At 34.5% G+C, this 18131-nt stretch overlaps 1 non-coding gene across 1 annotated transcript; it reads right to left on the bottom strand.

Moving 5' to 3' along the window:
* On the bottom strand, positions 1–72 carry TRNAL-UAA (transfer RNA leucine (anticodon UAA)). Its single transcript has one exon. It is a non-coding gene; the product is annotated as a tRNA-Leu (tRNA).
* Positions 73–18131: the final 18059 nt, after the last annotated feature.

Raw genomic sequence — 18131 nt, 5'->3', positions numbered from 1 at the left:
GGTCCCTGGGTGGGATTGAACCACCAACCTTTCGGTTTAGCCGAACACACTAACCGATTGCGCCACAGAGACACTTTGCAAAAAGTGCCTACTGACAAAGGCTAATAAGCATACATCTAGAACGTTTCCTAGAAAAACATTAAAAAAGTCAATAATCTGGAGAGTTTTTGTAAGATGTTTCTTCCATCAACTAACGAATAAACACATTGGTACTTTCCCATGATGAGTGAGTGCTTCAGGATCTCTTGCACTTACATGTGCAGCAGAGTACTGCAATGGAAGCATGCTGGACCCATAACCCAGAGGTAGGCAGATTGAAACTATCCTTTGCTATATGCATTTTTTTTGTTAATTTAAGTAATCAAAACTGGGATTGATATTTTTGCTCTTTTATTTTTACTTAAAGTACAATAACTTTTACCATTTTAATTTGTTTTAATAGTATATTGACAGTATAGTTTTCTTTCAAAAATCCACTTAATTTTCTTTACCCTGTTATTAAAATGGTAATTGACAAAAAAAACTACATTGTCACCAGAAGAGCAATACAAAATGTACAAGTGATATATTAAAATCATCTTTCCAGCTTGAATTTCAATGATGCATTGGGGCAACAATTTTGTGAGAAACATCTTCACCCTTAAATAAAGATTTTCGTAATTCCTTACCTGTGTGCTAATTAGATATCACCTTGTTTTCACATTAAACAGACTTCCACATGAGAAAGCAGCAAGGATGCAGTGGCGTTAATGTTTCCTGGTGTCAACCTGTATTATTTCAGTAGACATTGAAATGAGGATGCATCTTGCTGCCTTTCCAATGAAGCAAGTTTAATTTAGTAATAGGTGAAAAACCATCCCTACAAAGGTGTTAATCAGAGACTTGGCTTTGTGGACACTTTTCAGAGAACAAATTTGTTAGCATAAAAATAAAGCAAGAAAATTAAGAGCTGTTAAATCAAGCAATTTGATTTTTTTGCAAGCATATTTCTTTTTCTCTGCAACCCACTGCTAAATTGTGCTTCCTAGATGTTTTTATAAAATCACTGAATCAAATCTAACTCTGATTACATCAGAGAAGGCCAGGTACCCTACACAATAAGAGGGGGTTTGAAATTTTGACTTGTCTACTTAAATATCACCAAAATCTGATAACAAGGTCAATTACGTCCCTGGGTGGGATTGAACCACCAACCTTTTGGTTAATAGCCATACACACTAACTGATTGCGCCACAGAGACACTTTGCAAAAGTACATACTGACAAAGGCTAATAAGCATTCATCTAAAACGTTTCCTAGAAAAACTTAATAAAGTCAATAATCTGGAGAGTTTTTGTAAGATGTTTCTTCTATCAACCAACGAAGAAACACATTGGTACTTTCCCATGATGAGTGAGTGCTTCAGGATCTCTTGCACTTACATGTGCAGCAGAGTACAGCAATGGAAGCATGCTGGGCCCATAACCCAGAGGTAGGCAGATTGAAACTATCCTCTGCTATATGCATTTTTTTGTTTGTTAATTAAAGTATTCCAAAACTGGGATTGATATTTTGGCTCTTTTATTTTTACTTAAAGTACAATAACTTTTACCATTTTAATTTGTTTTAATAGTATATTGACAGTTTTGTTTTCTTTCAAAAATCCACTTCATTTTCTTTACCCTATTATTAAAATGGTAATTGACAAAAACAAACTACATTGTCACCAGAAGAGCAATACAAAATGTACAAGTGATATATTAAAATCATCTTTCCAGCTTGAATTTCAATGATGCATTGGGGCAACGATTTTGTGAGAAACATCTTCACCCTTAAATAAAGATTTTCTTAATTCCTTACCTGTGTGCTAATTAGATATCACCTTGTTTTCACATTAAACAGACTTCCACATGAGAAAGCAGCAAGGATGCAGTGGCGTTAATGTTTCCTGGTGTCAACTTGTATTATTTCAGTAGACATTGAAATGAGGATGCATCTTGCTGCCTTTCCAATGAAGCAAGTTTAATTTAGTAATAGGTGAAAAACCATCCCTACAAAGGTGTTAATCAGAGACTTTGCTTTGTGGACACTTTTCAGAGAACAAATTTGTTAGCATAAAAATAAAGCCAGAAAATGAAGAGCTGTTTAATCACTCAATTGGATTTTTCTGCCAGCATATTTCTTTTTCTCTACAACCCACTGCTAAATTGTGCTTCCTAGATGTTTTTATAAATCACTGAATCAAATCTAACTCTGATTACATCAGAGAAGGCCAGGTACCCTACACCATAACAGGGGGTTTGAAATTTTGACTTGTCTACTTAAAGATCACCAAAATCTGATAACAAGGTCAATTACGTACCTGGGTGGGATTGAACCACCAACCTTTTGGTTAATAGCCGTACACACTAACTGATTGCGCCACAGAGACACATTGCAGAAGTATATACTGACAAGGGCTAATAAGCATTCATCTAAAACGTTTCCTAGAAAAACTTTAAAAAGTTAATAATCTGGAGAGTTTTTGTAAGATGTTTCTTCCATCAACCAACGAAGAAACACATTGGTACTTTCCCATGATGAGTGAGTGCTTCAGGATCTCTTGCACTTACATGTGCAGCAGAGTACAGCAATGGAAGCATGCTGGGCCCATAACCCAGAGGTAGGCAGATTGAAACTATCCTCTGCTATATGCTTTTTTTTTGTTAATTAAAGTAATCCAAAACTGGGATTGATATTTTGGCTCTTTTATTTTTACTTAAAGTACAATAACTTTTACCATTTTAATTTGTTTTAATAGTATATTGACAGTATTGTTTTCTTTCAAAAATCCACTTCATTTTCTTTACCCTATTATTAAAATGGTAATTGACAAAAACAAACTACATTGTCACCAGAAGAGCAATACAAAATGTACAAGTGATATATTAAAATCATCTTTCCAGCTTGAATTTCAATGATGCATTGGGGCAACGATTTTGTGAGAAACATCTTCACCCTTAAATAAAGATTTTCTTAATTCCTTACCTGTGTGATAATTAGATATCACCTTGTTTTCGCATTAAACAGACTTCCACATGAGAAAGCAGCAAGGATGCAGTGGCGTTAATGTTTCCTGGTGTCAACTTGTATTATTTCAGTAGACATTGAAATGAGGATGCATCTTGCTGCCTTTCCAATGAAGCAAGTTTAATTTAGTAATAGGTGAAAAACCATCCTTACAAAGGTGTTAATCAGAGACTTGGCTTTGTGGACACTTTTCAGAGAACAAATTTGTTAGCATAAAAATAAAGCCAGAAAATGAAGAGCTGTTTAATCACTCAATTGGATTTTTCTGCCAGCATATTTTTTTTCTCTGCAAACCACTGCTAAATTGTGCTTCCTCGCTGTTTTTATAAAATCAATGAATCAAATCTAACTCTGATTACATCAGAGAAGGCCAGGTACCCTACACCATAAGAGGGGGTTTGAAATTTTGACTTGTCTACTTAAAGATCACCAAAAGCTGATAACAAGATCAATTACATCCCTGGGTGGGATTGAACCACCAACCTTTTAGTTAATAGCCGTACACACTAACTGATTGCGCCACAGAGACACTTTGCGAAAGTGCATACTGACAAAGGCTAATAAGCATTCATCTAAAACGTTTCCTAGAAAAACTTTAAAAAGTCAATAATCTGGAGAGTTTTTGTAAGATGTTTCTTCCATCAACCAACGAAGAAACACATTGGTACTTTCCCATGATGAGTGAGTGCTTCAGGATCTCTTGCACTTACATGTGCAGCAAAGTACAGCAATGGAAGCATGCTGGGTTCATAACCCAGAGGTAGGCAGATTGAAACTATCCTCTGCTGTATGCTTTTTTTTTTTAATTAAAGTAATCCAAAACTGGGATTGATATTTTGGCTCTTTTATTTTTACTTAAAGTACAATAACTTTTACCATTTTAATTTGTTTTAATAGTATATTGACAGTATTGTTTTCTTTCAAAAATCCACTTAATTTTCTTTACCCTATTATTAAAATGGTAATTGACAAAAACAAACTACATTGTCACCAGAAGAGCAATACAAAATGTACAAGTGATATATTAAAATCATCTTTCCAGCTTGAATTTCAATGATGCATTGGGGCAACGATTTTGTGAGAAACATCTTCACCCTTAAATAAAGATTTTCTTAATTCCTTACCTGTGTGCTAATTAGATATCACCTTGTTTTCGCATTAAACAGACTTCCACATGAGAAAGCAGCAAGGATGCAGTGGCGTTAATGTTTCCTGGTGTCAACTTGTATTATTTCAGTAGACATTGAAATGAGGATGCATCTTGCTGCCTTTCCAATGAAGCAAGTTTAATTTAGTAATAGGTGAAAAACCATCCCTACAAAGGTGTTAATCAGAGACTTGGCTTTGTGGACACTTTTCAGAGAACAAATTTGTTAGCCTAAAAATAAAGCCAGAAAATGAAGAGCTGTTTAATCACTCAATTGGATTTTTTTTGCCAGCATATTTTTTTTCTCTGCAACCCACTGCTAAATTGTGCTTCCTAGCTGTTTTTTATAAAATCACTGAATCAAATCTAACTCTGATTACATCAGAGAAGGCCAGGTACCCTACACAATAAGAGGGGGTTTGAAATTTTGACTTGTCTACTTAAATATCACCAAAATCTGATCACAAGGTCAATTACGTTCCTGGGTGGGATTGAACCACAAACCTTTTGGTTAATAGCCTTACACACTAACCAATTGCACCACAGAGACACTTTGCAAAAAGTACATACTGACAAAGGCTAATAAGCATTCATCAAGAACGTTTCCTAGAAAAACTTTAAAAAGTCAATAATCTGGAGAGTTTTTGTAAGATGTTTCTTCCATCAACCAATGAAGAAACACATTGGTACTTTCCCATGATGAGTGAGTGCTTCAGGATCTCTTGCACTTACATGTGCAGCAGAGTACTGCAATGGAAGCATGCTGGGCCCATAACCCAGAGATAGGTAGATTGAAACTATCCTCTGCTATATGCATTTTTTTTTTGTTAATTAAAGTAATCAAAAACTGGGATTGATATTTTGTCTCTTTTATTTTTACTTAAAGTACAATAACTTTTACCATTTTAATTTGTTTTAATAGTATATTGACAGTATTGTTTTCTTTCAAAAATCCACTTCATTTTCTTTACCCTATTATTAAAATGGTAATTGACAAAAACAAACTACATTGTCACCAGAAGAGCAATACAAAATGTACAAGTGATATATTAAAATCATCTTTCCAGCTTGAATTTCAATGATGCATTGGGGCAACGATTTTGTGAGAAACATCTTCACCCTTAAATAAAGATTTTCTTAATTCCTTACCTGTGTGATAATTAGATATCACCTTGTTTTCACATTAAACAGACTTCCACATGAGAAAGCAGCAAGGATGCAGTGGCGTTAATGTTTCCTGGTGTCAACCTGTATTATTTCAGTAGACATTGAAATGAGGATGCATCTTGCTGCCTTTCCAATGAAGCAAGTTTAATTTAGTAATAGGTGAAAAACCATCCCTACAACGGTGTTAATCAGAGACTTGGCTTTGTGGACACTTTTCAGAGAACAAATTTGTTAGCATAAAAATAAAGCCAGAAAATGAAGAGCTGTTTAATCACTCAATTGGATTTTTTTTGCTAGCATATTTTTTTTCTCTGCAACCCACTGCTAAATTGTGCTTCCTAGCTGTTTTTATAAAATCACTGAATCAAATCTAACTCTGATTACATCAGAGAAGGCCAGGTACCCTACACCGTAACAGGGGGTTTGAAATTTTGACTTGTCTACTTAAAGATCACCAAAATCTGATAACAAGGGAAATTAGGTCCCTGGGTGGGATTGAACCACCAACCTTATGGTTAATAGCCGTACATACTAATTGATTGCGCCACAGAGACACTTTGCAAAAAGTGCTTACTGACAAAGGCTAATAAGCATACATCTAGAACGTTTCCTAGAAAAACATTAAAAAATCAATAATCTGGAGAGTTTTTGTAAGATGTTTCTTCCATCAACTAACGAATAAACACATTGGTACTTTCCCATGATGAGTAAGTGCTTCAGGATCTCTTGCACTTACATGTGCAGCAGAGTACTGCAATGGAAGCATGCTGGACCCATAACCCAGAGGTAGGCAGATTGAAACTATCCTTTGCTATATGCATTTTTTTTGTTAATTTAAGTAATCAAAACTGGGATTGATATTTTTGCTCTTTTATTTTTACTTAAAGTACAATAACTTTTACCATTTTAATTTGTTTTAATAGTATATTGACAGTATAGTTTTCTTTCAAAAATCCACTTAATTTTCTTTACCCTGTTATTAAAATGGTAATTGACAAAAAAAACTACATTGTCACCAGAAGAGCAATACAAAATGTACAAGTGATATATTAAAATCATCTTTCCAGCTTGAATTTCAATGATGCATTGGGGCAACAATTTTGTGAGAAACATCTTCACCCTTAAATAAATATTTTCGTAATTCCTTACCTGTGTGCTAATTAGATATCACCTTGTTTTCACATTAAACAGACTTCCACATGAGAAAGCAGCAAGGATGCAGTGGCGTTAATGTTTCCTGGTGTCAACCTGTATTATTTCAGTAGACATTGAAATGAGGATGCATCTTGCTGCCTTTCCAATGAAGCAAGTTTAATTTAGTAATAGGTGAAAAACCATCCCTACAAAGGTGTTAATCAGAGACTTGGCTTTGTGGACACTTTTCAGAGAACAAATTTGTTAGCATAAAAATAAAGCAAGAAAATTAAGAGCTGTTAAATCAAGCAATTTGATTTTTTTGCAAGCATATTTCTTTTTCTCTGCAACCCACTGCTAAATTGTGCTTCCTAGATGTTTTTATAAAATCACTGAATCAAATCTAACTCTGATTACATCAGAGAAGGCCAGGTACCCTACACAATAAGAGGGGGTGTGAAATTTTGACTTGTCTACTTAAATATCACCAAAATCTGATAACAAGGTCAATTACGTCCCTGGGTGGGATTGAACCACCAACCTTTTGGTTAATAGCCATACACACTAACTGATTGCGCCACAGAGACACTTTGCAAAACTACATACTGACAAAGGCTAATAAGCATTCATCTAAAACGTTTCCTAGAAAAACTTAATAAAGTCAATAATCTGGAGAGTTTTTGTAAGATGTTTCTTCTATCAACCAACGAAGAAACACATTGGTACTTTCCCATGATGAGTGAGTGCTTCAGGATCTCTTGCACTTACATGTGCAGCAGAGTACAGCAATGGAAGCATGCTGGGCCCATAACCCAGAGGTAGGCAGATTGAAACTATCCTCTGCTATATGCATTTTTTTGTTTGTTAATTAAAGTATTCCAAAACTGGGATTGATATTTTGGCTCTTTTATTTTTACTTAAAGTACAATAACTTTTACCATTTTAATTTGTTTTAATAGTATATTGACAGTATTGTTTTCTTTCAAAAATCCACTTCATTTTCTTTACCCTATTATTAAAATGGTAATTGACAAAAACAAACTACATTGTCACCAGAAGAGCAATACAAAATGTACAAGTGATATATTAAAATCATCTTTCCAGCTTGAATTTCAATGATGCATTGGGGCAACGATTTTGTGAGAAACATCTTCACCCTTAAATAAAGATTTTCTTAATTCCTTACCTGTGTGCTAATTAGATATCACCTTGTTTTCACATTAAACAGACTTCCACATGAGAAAGCAGCAAGTATGCAGTGGCGTTAATGTTTCCTGGTGTCAACCTGTATTATTTCAGTAGACATTGAAATGAGGATGCATCTTGCTGCCTTTCCAATGAAGCAAGTTTAATTTAGTAATAGGTGAAAAACCATCCTTACAAAGGTGTTAATCAGAGACTTGGCTTTGTGGACACTTTTCAGAGAACAAATTTGTTAGCATAAAAATAAAGCCAGAAAATAAAGAGCTGTTTAATCACTCAATTGGATTTTTCTGCCAGCATATTTTTTTTCTCTGCAACCCACTGCTAAATTGTGCTTCCTAGCTTTTTTTTATAAAATCTCTGAATCAAATCTAACTCTGATTACATCAGAGAAGGCCAGGTACCCTACACAATAACAGGGAGTATGAAATTTGACTTGTCTACTTAAAGATCACCAAAATCTGATCACAAGGTCAATTACGTCCCTGGGTGGGATTGAACCACTAACCTTTTGGTTAATAGCCGTACACACTAACTGATTGCGCCACAGAGACACTTTGCAAAAGTACATACTGACAAATGCTAATAAGCATTCATCTAAAACGTTTCCTAGAAAAACTTAAAAAAGTCCATAATCTGGAGAGTTTTTGTAAGATGTTTCTTCTATCAACCAACGAAGAAACACATTGGTACTTTCCCATGATGAGTGAGTGCTTCAGGATCTCTTGCACTTACATGTGCAGCAGAGTACAGCAATGGAAGCATGCTGGGCCCATAACCCAGAGGTAGGCAGATTGAAACTATCCTCTGCTATATGCATTTTTTTTTGTTAATTAAAGTAATCCAAAACTGGGATTGATATTTTGGCTCTTTTATTTTTACTTAAAGTACAATAACTCTTACCATTTTAATTTGTTTTAATAGTATATTGACAGTATTGTTTTCTTTCAAAAATCCACTTCATTTTCTTTACCCTATTATTAAAATGGTAATTGACAAAAACAAACTACATTGTCACCAGAAGAGCAATACAAAATGTACAAGTGATATATTAAAATCATCTTTCCAGCTTGAATTTCAATGATGCATTGGGGCAACGATTTTGTGAGAAACATCTTCACCCTTAAATAAAGATTTTCTTAATTCCTTACCTGTGTGCTAATTAGATATCACCTTGTTTTCACATTAAACAGACTTCCACATGAGAAAGCAGCAAGGATGCAGTGGCGTTAATGTTTCCTGGTGTCAACTTGTATTATTTCAGTAGACATTGAAATGAGGATGCATCTTGCTGCCTTTCCAATGAAGCAAGTTTAATTTAGTAATAGGTGAAAAACCATCCCTACAAAGGTGTTAATCAGAGACTTTGCTTTGTGGACACTTTTCAGAGAACAAATTTGTTAGCATAAAAATAAAGCCAGAAAATGAAGAGCTGTTTAATCACTCAATTGGATTTTTCTGCCAGCATATTTCTTTTTCTCTACAACCCACTGCTAAATTGTGCTTCCTAGCTGTTTTTATAAATCACTGAATCAAATCTAACTCTGATTACATCAGAGAAGGCCAGGTACCCTACACCATAACAGGGGGTTTGAAATTTTGACTTGTCTACTTAAAGATCACCAAAATCTGATAACAAGGTCAATTACGTACCTGGGTGGGATTGAACCACCAACCTTTTGGTTAATAGCTGTACACACTAACTGATTGCGCCACAGAGACACATTGCAAAATTATATACTGACAAGGGCTAATAAGCATTCATCTAAAACGTTTCCTAGAAAAACTTTAAAAAGTTAATAATCTGGAGAGTTTTTGTAAGATGTTTCTTCCATCAACCAACGAAGAAACACATTGGTACTTTCCCATGATGAGTGAGTGCTTCAGGATCTCTTGCACTTACATGTGCAGCAGAGTACAGCAATGGAAGCATGCTGGGCCCATAACCCAGAGGTAGGCAGATTGAAACTATCCTCTGCTATATGCTTTTTTTTTGTTAATTAAAGTAATCCAAAACTGGGATTGATATTTTGGCTCTTTTATTTTTACTTAAAGTACAATAACTTTTACCATTTTAATTTGTTTTAATAGTATATTGACAGTATTGTTTTCTTTCAAAAATCCACTTAATTTTCTTTACCCTATTATTAAAATGGTAATTGACAAAAACAAACTACATTGTCACCAGAAGAGCAATACAAAATGTACAAGTGATATATTAAAATCATCTTTCCAGCTTGAATTTCAATGATGCATTGGGGCAACGATTTTGTGAGAAACATCTTCACCCTTAAATAAAGATTTTCTTAATTCCTTACCTGTGTGATAATTAGATATCACCTTGTTTTCGCATTAAACAGACTTCCACATGAGAAAGCAGCAAGGATGCAGTGGCGTTAATGTTTCCTGGTGTCAACTTGTATTATTTCAGTAGACATTGAAATGAGGATGCATCTTGCTGCCTTTCCAATGAAGCAAGTTTAATTTAGTAATAGGTGAAAAACCATCCTTACAAAGGTGTTAATCAGAGACTTGGCTTTGTGGACACTTTTCAGAGAACAAATTTGTTAGCATAAAAATAAAGCCAGAAAATGAAGAGCTGTTTAATCACTCAATTGGATTTTTCTGCCAGCATATTTTTTTTCTCTGCAAACCACTGCTAAATTGTGCTTCCTCGCTGTTTTTATAAAATCAATGAATCAAATCTAACTCTAATTACATCAGAGAAGGCCATGTACCCTACACCATAAGAGGGGGTTTGAAATTTTGACTTGTCTACTTAAAGATCACCAAAATCTGATAACAAGATCAATTACATCCCTGGGTGGGATTGAACCACCAACCTTTTAGTTAATAGCCGTACACACTAACTGATTGCGCCACAGAGACACTTTGCGAAAGTGCATACTGACAAAGGCTAATAAGCATTCATCTAAAACGTTTCCTAGAAAAACTTTAAAAAGTCAATAATCTGGAGAGTTTTTGTAAGATGTTTCTTCCATCAACCAACGAAGAAACACATTGGTACTTTCCCATGATGAGTGAGTGCTTCAGGATCTCTTGCACTTACATGTGCAACAAAGTACAGCAATGGAAGCATGCTGGGCTCATAACCCAGAGGTAGGCAGATTGAAACTATCCTCTGCTGTATGCTTTTTTTTTTTAATTAAAGTAATCCAAAACTGGGATTGATATTTTGGCTCTTTTATTTTTACTTAAAGTACAATAACTTTTACCATTTTAATTTGTTTTAATAGTATATTGACAGTATTGTTTTCTTTCAAAAATCCACTTAATTTTCTTTACCCTATTATTAAAATGGTAATTGACAAAAACAAACTACATTGTCACCAGAAGAGCAATACAAAATGTACAAGTGATATATTAAAATCATCTTTCCAGCTTGAATTTCAATGATGCATTGGGGCAACGATTTTGTGAGAAACATCTTCACCCTTAAATAAAGATTTTCTTAATTCCTTACCTGTGTGCTAATTAGATATCACCTTGTTTTCGCATTAAACAGACTTCCACATGAGAAAGCAGCAAGGATGCAGTGGCGTTAATGTTTCCTGGTGTCAACTTGTATTATTTCAGTAGACATTGAAATGAGGATGCATCTTGCTGCCTTTCCAATGAAGCAAGTTTAATTTAGTAATAGGTGAAAAACCATCCCTACAAAGGTGTTAATCAGAGACTTGGCTTTGTGGACACTTTTCAGAGAACAAATTTGTTAGCATAAAAATAAAGCCAGAAAATGAAGAGCTGTTTAATCACTCAATTGGATTTTTTTTGCCAGCATATTTTTTTTCTCTGCAACCCACTGCTAAATTGTGCTTCCTAGCTGTTTTTTATAAAATCACTGAATCAAATCTAACTCTGATTACATCAGAGAAGGCCAGGTACCCTACACAATAAGAGGGGGTTTGAAATTTTGACTTGTCTACTTAAAGATCACCAAAATCTGATCACAAGGTCAATTACGTCCCTGGGTGGGATTGAACCACCAACCTTTTGGTTAATAGCCTTACACACTAACCAATTGCACCACAGAGACACTTTGCAAAAAGTACATACTGACAAAGGCTAATAAGCATACATCTAGAACGTTTCCTAGAAAAACATTAAAAAGTCAATAATCTGGAGAGTTTTTGTAAGATGTTTCTTCCATCAACCAATGAAGAAACACATTGGTACTTTCCCATGATGAGTGAGTGCTTCAGGATCTCTTGCACTTACATGTGCAGCAGAGTACTGCAATGGAAGCATGCTGGGCCCATAACCCAGAGATAGCTAGATTGAAACTATCCTCTGCTATATGCATTTTTTTTTGTTAATTAAAGTAATCCAAAACTGGGATTGATATTTTGTCTCTTTTATTTTTACTTAAAGTACAATAACTTTTACCATTTTAATTTGTTTTAATAGTATATTGACAGTATTGTTTTCTTTCAAAAATCCACTTCATTTTCTTTACCCTATTATTAAAATGGTAATTGACAAAAACAAACTACATTGTCACCAGAAGAGCAATACAAAATGTACAAGTGATATATTAAAATCATCTTTCCAGCTTGAATTTCAATGATGCATTGGGGCAACGATTTTGGGAGAAACATCTTCACCCTTAAATAAAGATTTTCTTAATTCCTTACCTGTGTGCTAATTAGATATCACCTTGTTTTCACATTAAACAGACTTCCACATGAGAAAGCAGCAAGGATGCAGTGGCGTTAATGTTTCCTGGTGTCAACCTGTATTATTTCAGTAGACATTGAAATGAGGATGCATCTTGCTGCCTTTCCAATGAAGCAAGTTTAATTTAGTAATAGGTGAAAAACCATCCCTACAACGGTGTTAATCAGAGACTTGGCTTTGTGGACACTTTTCAGAGAACAAATTTGTTAGCATAAAAATAAACCAGAAAATGAAGAGCTGTTTAATCACTCAATTGGATTTTTTTGCCAGCATATTTTTTTTCTCTGCAACCCACTGCTAAATTGTGCTTCCTAGCTGTTTTTTATAAAATCACTGAATCAAATCTAACTCTGATAACATCAGAGAAGGCCAGGTACCCTACACAATAAGATGGGGTTTGAAATTTTGACTTGTCTACTTAAATATCACCAAAATCTGATCACAAGGTCAATTACATCCCTGGGTGTGATTGAACCACCAACCTTTTGGTTAATAGCCTTACACACTAACCAATTGCACCACAGAGACACTTTGCAAAAGTCCATACTGACAAAGGCTAATAAGCATTCATCTAGAACGTTTCCTAGAAAAACTTTAAAAAGTCAATAATCTGGAGAGTTTTTGTAAGATGTTTCTTCCATCAACCAATGAAGAAACACATTGGTACTTTCCCATGATGAGTGAGTGCTTCAGGATCTCTTGCACTTACATGTGCAGCAGAGTACTGCAATGGAAGCATGCTGGGCCCATAACCCAGAGGTAGGCAGATTGAAACTATCCTTTGCTATATGCATTTTTTTTGTTAATTAAAGTAATCCAAAACAGGGATTGATATTTTGGCTCTTTTATTTTTACTTAAAGTACAATAACTTTTACCATTTTAATTTGTTTTGATAGTATATTGACAGTATTGTTTTCTTTCAAAAATCCACTTAATTTTCTTTACCCTATTATTAAAATGGTAATTGACAAAAACAAACTACATTGTCACCAGAAGAGCAATACAAAATGTACAAGTGATATATTAAAATCATCTTTCCAGCTTGAATTTCAATGATGCATTGGGGCAACGATTTTGTGAGAAACATCTTCACCCTTAAATAAAGATTTTCTTAATTCCTTACCTGTGTGCTAATTAGATATCACCTTGTTTTCACATTAAACAGACTTCCACATGAGAAAGCAGCAAGGAAGCAGTGGCGTTAATGTTTCCTGGTGTCAACCTGTATTATTTCAGTAAACATTGAAATGAGGATGCATCTTGCTGCCTTTCCAATGAAGCAAGTTTAATTTAGTAATAGGTGAAAAACCATCCCTACAAAGGTGTTAATCAGAGACTTGGCTTTGTGGACACTTTTCAGAGAACAAATTTGTTAGCATAAAAATAAAGCCAGAAAATGAAGAGCTGTTTAATCACTGAATTTGATTTTTCTGCCAGCATATTTTTTTTCTCTGCAACCAACTGCTAAATTGTGCTTCCTAGCAGTTTTTTATAAAATCACAGAATCAAATCTAACTCTGATTACATCAGAGAAGGCCAGGTACCCTACACAATAAGAGGGGGTTTGAAATTTTGACTTGTCTACTTAAATATCACCAAAATCTGATCACAAGGTCAATTACGTCCCTGGGTGGGATTGAACCACCAACCTTTTGGTTAATAGCCGAACACACTAACCGATTGCGCCACAGAGACACTTTGCAAAAAGTACATACTGACAAAGGCTAATAAGCATACATCTAGAACGTTTCCTAGAAAAACATTAAAAAATCAATAATCTGGAGAGTTTTTGTAAGATGTTTCTTCTATCAACCAACGAATAAACACATTGGTACTTTCCCATGATGAGTGAGTGCTTCAGGATCTCTTGCACTTACATGTGCAGCAGAGTACTGCAATGGAAGCATGCTGGACCCATAACCCAGAGGTAGGCAGATTGAAACTATCCTTTGCTATATGCATTTTTTTTTGTTAATTTAAGTAATCAAAACTGGGATTGATATTTTTGCTCTTTTATTTTTACTTAAAGTACAATAACTTTTACCATTTTAATTTGTTTTAATAGTATATTGACAGTATAGTTTTCTTTCAAAAATCCACTTAATTTTCTTTACCCTATTATTAAAATGGTAATTGACAAAAACAAACTACATTGTCACCAGAAGAGCAATACAAAATGTACAAGTGATATATTAAAATCATCTTTCCAGCTTGAATTTCAATGATGCATTGGGGCAACGATTTTGTGAGAAACATCTTCACCCTTAAATAAAGATTTTCTTAATTCCTTACCTGTGTGCTAATTAGATATCACCTTGTTTTCGCATTAAACAGACTTCCACATGAGAAAGCAGCAAGGATGCAGTGGCGTTAATGTTTCCTGGTGTCAACTTGTATTATTTCAGTAGACATTGAAATGAGGATGCATCTTGCTGCCTTTCCAATGAAGCAAGTTTAATTTAGTAATAGGTGAAAAACCATCCCTACAAAGGTGTTAATCAGAGACTTGGCTTTGTGGACACTTTTCAGAGAACAAATTTGTTAGCATAAAAATAAAGCCAGAAAATGAAGAGCTGTTTAATCACGCAATTTGATTTTTTTGCCAGCATATTTCTTTTTCTCTGCAACCCACTGCTAAATTGTGCTTCCTAGATGTTTTTATAAAATCACTGAATCAAATCTTACTCTGATTACATCTGAGAAGGCCAGGTACCCTACACAATAACAGGGGGTATGAAATTTGACTTGTCTACTTAAAGATCACCAAAATCTGATAACAAGGTCAATTACGTCCCTGGGTGGGATTGAACCACCAACCTTTTGGTTAATAGCCTTACACACTAACCAATTGCACCACAGAGACACTTTGCAAAAGTCCATACTGACAAAGGCTAATAAGCATTCATCTAGAACGTTTCCTAGAAAAACTTTAAAAAGTCAATAATCTGGAGAGTTTTTGTAAGATGTTTCTTCCATCAACCAATGAAGAAACACATTGGTACTTTCCCATGATGAGTGAGTGCTTCAGGATCTCTTGCACTTACATGTGCAGCAGAGTACTGCAATGGAAGCATGCTGGGCCCATAACCCAGAGGTAGGCAGATTGAAACTATCCTTTGCTATATGCATTTTTTTTGTTAATTAAAGTAATCCAAAACTGGGATTGATATTTTGGCTCTTTTATTTTTACTTAAAGTACAATAACTTTTACCATTTTAATTTGTTTTGATAGTATATTGACAGTATTGTTTTCTTTTAAAAATCCACTTAATTTTCTTTACCCTATTATTAAAATTGTAATTGACAAAAACAAACTACATTGTCACCAGAAGAGCAATACAAAATGTACAAGTGATATATTAAAATCATCTTTCCAGCTTGAATTTCAATGATGCATTGGGGCAACGATTTTGTGAGAAACATCTTCACCCTTAAATAAAGATTTTCTTAATTCCTTACCTGTGTGCTAATTAGATATCACCTTGTTTTCACATTAAACAGACTTCCACATGAGAAAGCAGCAAGGATGCAGTGGCGTTAATGTTTCCTGGTGTCAACCTGTATTATTTCAGTAAACATTGAAATGAGGATGCATCTTGCTGCCTTTCCAATGAAGCAAGTTTAATTTAGTAATAGGTGAAAAACCATCCCTACAAAGGTGTTAATCAGAGACTTGGCTTTGTGGACACTTTTCAGAGAACAAATTTGTTAGCATAAAAATAAAGCCAGAAAATGAAGAGCTGTTTAATCACTCAATTGGATTTTTCTGCCAGCATATTTTTTTTCTCTGCAACCCACTGCTAAATTGTGCTTGCTAGCAGTTTTTTATAAAATCACTGAATCAAATCTAACTCTGATTACATCAGAGAAGGCCAGGTACCCTACACAATAAGAGGGGGTTTGAAATTTTGACTTGTCTACTTAAATATCACCAAAATCTGATCACAAGGTCAATTACGTCCCTGGGTGGGATTGAACCACCAACCTTTTGGTTAATAGCCGAACACACTAACCAATTGCGCCACAGAGACACTTTGCAAAAAGTACATACTGACAAAGGCTAATAAGCATACATCTAGAACGTTTCCTAGAAAAACATTAAAAAATCAATAATCTGGAGAGTTTTTGTAAGATGTTTCTTCTATCAACCAACGAATAAACACATTGGTACTTTCCCATGATGAGTGAGTGCTTCAGGATCTCTTGCACTTACATGTGCAGCAGAGTACTGCAATGGAAGCATGCTGGACCCATAACCCAGAGGTAGGCAGATTGAAACTATCCTTTGCTATATGCATTTTTTTTTGTTAATTTAAGTAATCAAAACTGGGATTGATATTTTTGCTCTTTTATTTTTACTTAAAGTACAATAACTTTTACCATTTTAATTTGTTTTAATAGTATATTGACAGTATAGTTTTCTTTCAAAAATCCACTTAATTTTCTTTACCCTATTATTAAAATGGTAATTGACAAAAAAAACTACATTGTCACCAGAAGAGCAATACAAAATGTACAAGTGATATATTAAAATCATCTTTCCAGCTTAAATTTCAATGATGCATTGGGGCAACAATTTTGTGAGAAACATCTTCACCCTTAAATAAAGATTTTCGTAATTCCTTACCTGTGTGCTAATTAGATATCACCTTGTTTTCACATTAAACAGACTTCCACATGAGAAAGCAGCAAGGATGCAGTGGCGTTAATGTTTCCTGGTTTCAACCTGTATTATTTCAGTAGACATTGAAATGAGGATGCATCTTGCTGCCTTTCCAATGAAGCAAGTTTAATTTAGTAATAGGTGAAAAACCATCCCTACAAAGGTGTTAATCAGAGACTTGGCTTTGTGGACACTTTTCAGAGAACAAATTTGTTAGCATAAAAATAAAGCCAGAAAATGAAGAGCTGTTTAATCACGCAATTTGATTTTTTTGCCAGCATATTTCTTTTTCTCTGCAAACCACTGCTAAATTGTGCTTCCTAGATGTTTTTATAAAATCACTGAATCAAATCTAACTCTGATTACATCTGAGAAGGCCAGGTACCCTACACAATAACAGGGGGTATGAAATTTGACTTGTCTACTTAAAGATCACCAAAATCTGATAACAAGGTCAATTACGTACCTGGGTGGGATTGAACCACCAACCTTTTGGTTAATAGCCGTACACACTAACTGATTGCGCCACAGAGACACATTGCAAAAGTATATACTGACAAGGGCTAATAAGCATTCATCTAAAACGTTTCCTAGATAAACTTTAAAAAGTTAATAATCTGGAGAGTTTTTGTAAGATGTTTCTTCCATCAACCAACGAAGAAACACATTGGTACTTTCCCATGATGAGTGAGTGCTTCAGGATCTCTTGCACTTACATGTGCAGCAGAGTACAGCAATGGAAGCATGCTGGGCCCATAACCCAGAGGTAGGCAGATTGAAACTATCCTCTGCTATATGCTTTTTTTTTGTTAATTAAAGTAATCCAAAACTGGGATTGATATTTTGGCTCTTTTATTTTTACTTAAAGTACAATAACTTTTACCATTTTAATTTGTTTTAATAGTATATTGACAGTATTGTTTTCTTTCAAAAATCCACTTAATTTTCTTTACCCTATTATTAAAATGGTAATTGACAAAAACAAACTACATTGTCACCAGAAGAGCAATACAAAATGTACAAGTGATATATTAAAATCATCTTTCCAGCTTGAATTTCAATGATGCATT

The sequence above is a fragment of the Pseudophryne corroboree genome, unplaced genomic scaffold (genome assembly GCF_028390025.1).
Source record: "Pseudophryne corroboree isolate aPseCor3 unplaced genomic scaffold, aPseCor3.hap2 scaffold_957, whole genome shotgun sequence".
NCBI lineage: Eukaryota > Metazoa > Chordata > Amphibia > Anura > Myobatrachidae > Pseudophryne > Pseudophryne corroboree.
The sequence above is the reverse complement of the archived record's forward strand: the minus strand, read 5'-3'. Positions and strand labels throughout refer to the sequence as shown.